A 5,113-nucleotide genomic window follows, 5' to 3' on the forward strand; every position below is an offset into this window, starting at 1 on the left:
ATTACATGGAGCAGCAATTGAGAATCTTTGTTTGTTAGAAGTCCTGTTAAACAGACTCCTCAATGTGATACCTAACTCATTCAGTTATAACCTCAGGTTAGATTATTTTGCTAAACTCTTTAATTCCTCCAAATATCTCATAATGCTTATTGCAGAACTATAACTATACTTTTTGGTGCCATGTGCGGTGTGGCTACTGTGAACCTGGGAAATAGAGGAACGATACTGGAACTTACCTTGAGGAAATCCTTGGAGTATCTGGAACTCTGGAAAGCCTGACAACTTGATGAGTATACGTTTGCCTCTACCACCAGAGTTTTTATATGCTTTTATTACTTCTTTGTCTGTGAGTGCATTTTTATTAAATCCTTTTCCTATAAGTGGGAGTCTGCACTATTGCTTTGCTTCACTTTTTGCAGCAAAGCACAGAAAGATGTCAAAAAAATCCATCTGAATCGACATATCCATTCAGAGCAGTGATCCATTACATGCTTTCGTTTGATTGATACATTGTGAGTGCGATATTGAAATAAAATCTTATTTTATTGAACTGGATGTCTGCACTATTGTGTATATTATCTTTTTCAGTTTATTTATCTCACTGTTAGATGGTATTTGAGGAGTTCATCCTTGCCTGAAAAAGGGAAGTAACGTTATTTAATTTCTTGTTGCCATGTGCCAGACAGACAATTGGTGCCCCCCATTTTTCCAATAAGGACACAAGGCGCATGCGTCGTGGGAAAGGGGAATGACATATACACACACATTTATGGAACAATGCAAAAAAGTGGACTTGGACACAAATCCTCTTTATAACACATTCATGCACTCAGTTCGAGAGCTTGCTGCCATTCAGCCAAAATACCCCCCCTTAAATAATATATGTCAAATGTCAATATACTGCCACACCCAGGACTCAAACCCACAACCTGCTGCATCCCAGCCAAACACCCCACCCACTGAGCCACTTGATCCCGCAAAAAACTATGAGCTTTATAACCATATGAAACTAACTGTACCCTGTAAAAAAAATAAACAGCGCCATAATCGAGCAGAGCCATGCAGTGTGCAGCCACACACTACATAGATCTGCCCAGCCGCAGCATTGATCACCCCTTCACAAGGTTTAAGGTAGGATTCAAATAGTTAAAACTCTTGGAATACTCTAGCTTTCTATGCAAGGATAGATAGCTCAATAAATAGAGTGTCTGACTGCAATGTCACAGGCAATGGGTTTGAATACTGGGCATGTCAGCATCCCAAAATGTAATACAGGACAGTGCAACTGAACAACAAATAGTTATCACGTCAAGTCCATGAATGCTGTATAGGTATTAGCGACAAATGGGGCGTGGTTAGGAGACAGCGGTGGTCAGGAAATGATGAGCTTCAAAAAGGGGGCGAAGCTGCAAGTGAAAGTAATTAGATAATTGATGCTTGACAAGTGCTGCCAACAGCGCCCCCTACCCTGCACACACCTAGTTATGTGTGTGCGCGCAAGAGTTACAGTCTAAAGCAAACTATATGTGTATACACTGTACCTTTGCAGTATTATGTTTTTTTAAGTGTCTCCCCATGTCTCCAGTGAATAACCAACAACATATATGGGGATCTAAAACAAAATGGTTAACTAGAACTAGGCTTTACAAGGCTGGGGTGATCTCATTATAGCAGAGAGTTTCAGTGCCCCATTATTTGCCCGCCCTATTAGCAAGTCCTGCTTATGAGAGTTATCTAGCTCCATCCAGTGGCATACAGTATCTAGTCCTAACCAGTTTCATATTTAGCAACATCCAGTGTTGTACAGTATCATGCATCAACCAGTGGCATGTCTAGCATTATTAAGTGTTGTGTCTTGCAAAATCCAGGAGGTGTGTTTAACACTATTTTAATGTCACAAATACCCCCTATCTTCTCCTAGATATAAAATGAGACAAGTCTACAAGATGTGTGACGTCTACAAGAAAAATGAAGGCTACAAGAACAGGTTCAACAATTTGTTTCCAGTGAGTGTAATTAAACAAGGTAATATCCTTGTTCTCTCACAAGACCTCTCTTACTAGCCCACAGCCTGTCACTCCTACACTAACTCTCTGTTGGTTCCTCCCTATGCTTATGCATACCTCATATGTATTATGCAGTTTCCTACTACATAAAGCAATCACTGTGTGCTCCCTCATGCAATAACAATAAGAGGAACGTAACAATACGTTTTTGCCCTTCCTCTTCAATGGATTTCTATGTTCTCCTTGGGTAGTGTGACTAAAGATTAATCAGTTAGAAGGTCCAGTACATTATAGGTGCTGTCTTGAAATAAAGTAAGACATAGTCAGTTGAGGTAAATTAAACATGGTAGAATAAGCGCCATCCTGAAGCCCGTTGGTATATAGAGTGACCAGTTGGGTTAAGTCACGCACTGAAATTGAACCTGCAGGGACATCCCTACACTGGAAACAGCAGCCTGTTCTGAAAGACAATTTTAATTCCAGAACATTACAGCACATGTCTTAAATTAAGTCATATAATTTAGAGACAACTTAAGGCTAGAGTCTTAACTCAGCCGTGAAAATGAGGAATTCTCCTGTGTGACAAATCAATCTCTATTTAATGCCGTCAAACAGAAAACAACTGCTGAAGGAACAGTGGACATATTAGCAGCTGCCGACTGCAGGGTTCCTGATTAGTTGTCATGAGGGAGAGGAAGAAAGAAAAAGATCCACGGGTCAGTAAACTTCACAAAGTGAATTTTGACTAGACAAGAGAAGACAGAAAAATAGAAGAACGTATAAATGAAGCAGAAGGATAGAGGCTGCTAGCACAGAAGGAAACATATAATCTTGATCAGAAATTAATTATATGCAATAAAAAATGTTCCAACAGCTTTCTAAACTGATAGAGGAGACATGCAGAACCATATTCGCTCAACAGTGCTGCGCTGCAGGGTACATCTGAAGCTTTTTGAAGTGAATGGGTTTAGCAGGTGTCTTATAGCTTTGTATTTGCTTTGTAAATACCCACAGGGTGTATTTTTTAAATTTCCGATAAAGCATCTCAGATAAGCATGTTGCATGCCTATCCTTAGCAGTGATGTCTGCATATGGCGGAAAACGACTTATATCAGCCATGCTGCGTGAATGCTGCTATACTGGTATCTATAACTCATATTATTTTGTCACTCTTTACTGTCACAAGGCATATGCAAAACCCCACATCCTTGTTCCAGGTCAACAACAAATTATGTTTTGACTATCCTGTATACCTGAACAGCAGCTGACTAGATATTTGCATGGAATATATTTCTTAACACATAGTTTACATTGGGATAAGTGTCAATCTGGAGGATGTTTTAAATCAATTTGATGCAGCTATGTGGAAAAATATATGTAGCAAAAATATATTTACTCTAGATTTGTACTTATAGTATGCATATATTCCAAGTGACTTTATTTTTATTACCAATTTTTTTGCAGACAACCCAGATGATATATTCAGGCGCAAAAATATAAAATATATTAATTCAGGTGATTAAAGAAAGCAACAAAGCAACAAATGTATATGTACATTATTTACTTACCTGGATTAATATTGTTGAGCAATTTTCAGGATATACTGTATTTGGATTTACCTGGATTGTTCTCTGCTGACAATTGAAATCAAGCAATTGTTAATCCCTATATAATGGATTGATGCTTTCATTCTGGGGAATGTTCTTTTACTGATATTTTTATTGTATTTATTACTTGTGTTCGTTATATTATTATTATTAGTATTAATAAACATTTTTAACTATTGAAAATACTTACTGTATGTATTCACTCCCTTAAAGTGGTTTAATTATTATTTTTCTGCAGAGGCTGTGTCACAACTGTCAGTCACCGAGCTGGAAAAAAATACCTTGGACAGCGGTAGCCAAACCTACTGCTCAAGAGACATCTCCACTCTTTTAACTACTTGATACATCTCCTCCACTATTTATTAGGAGAGGAAAGTTATTTTGGGGAGTGAGGGAGGGCGAGCAATTTAGTTTTAGTTTTTTTTTAAATTTCCTTTTAATCTTTGTATGTGATTCTACTATGGATAAGGAGTCCTAGTGACACATAATTAGTGTCTTCCCAACATATTTGATTTCATTTCCATGCTTCGCTTTTGTATTTATGAAGCTCAGGCACTGTACCTCTCTCCAAGGCTTAGTACATTGACCCCTAATTCTTTTTATTAAAGATTAAAATGTTTACAATCATTTTAAGAGCATTAAATATTATTTTTACCTAATAGTTGCTCCGTTTATTTGAAAATAAAACAAATTTGTTGTGATATTCATTGAAACTGAAAATGTTCAATTTGGTAATGACTAGAAACATTTAGGCAACATTGATTGCAAATTGAAGTAAGACGCTGTGTGAAGTTCCGCTAATACAATCTTTGTGTTTTGCCATTCAGCAGAATATTTATAAATTCACATTTAGTGAAATGTATAGCCTGAAAATTGGATGAAAATGGTGAATACATTCATGTATGTATTTGGTATCGTGGAAGGAATACATGCGGGTGACAAGGCTGACGGGATGCTGGCTGTCACTATACCAACAGCAGCATCCCATCGGCTGGAATCCCGGCAGTGAGGCAGCGAAGTGTGCTCATCATGCTTCAGGCCTGATGGCGAGCAAAGGTTATATTCCCATGGACCCACCTCCTGAGTGGGAATATTGGGTTGTGGTCAGGATTTCGACGGCCAGCTTTTCCTCACCTGTTGGTATTCCAGCCTCTTTAACCATGAACTCCGGAATCCCGACACGTGGTGGTATATTAACTGGATCCCTGGTGGAACACTTACGGTTGATTTCTGCTTGTGAAACATACAAGATTCCATGGCCAGATTCCATGTAACAGTTTTCAAAATATGTTTAAATTCAATTACAGATAAGTAATGTTTAGCACTAGTAAAGTAAATATATGTCAATACATAATGCATATACAGTAGATATCTAGCTTTGAAACAATAATCAAATCAATCAATTACATGTTAGCAAATTATATGTACAGTAATCAACTTCACAAAGCTAAACAGCATTTAATTAAAAGCATATTTAAACTGTACAAAATATTGCGTTCA

At 37.7% G+C, this 5,113-nt stretch overlaps 1 long non-coding RNA gene across 1 annotated transcript; it reads left to right on the top strand.

Moving 5' to 3' along the window:
- Positions 1-259: 259 nt before the first annotated feature.
- LOC134911284 (uncharacterized) lies at positions 260-4,198 on the top strand. The gene is made up of 3 exons (XR_010176450.1): positions 260-346; positions 1,922-2,025; positions 3,852-4,198. It is a non-coding gene; the product is annotated as an uncharacterized LOC134911284 (long non-coding RNA).
- The last annotated feature ends 915 nt before the right edge of the window (positions 4,199-5,113 follow it).

The sequence above is a fragment of the Pseudophryne corroboree genome, chromosome 4, assembly GCF_028390025.1.
Source record: "Pseudophryne corroboree isolate aPseCor3 chromosome 4, aPseCor3.hap2, whole genome shotgun sequence".
Taxonomy (NCBI): domain Eukaryota; kingdom Metazoa; phylum Chordata; class Amphibia; order Anura; family Myobatrachidae; genus Pseudophryne; species Pseudophryne corroboree.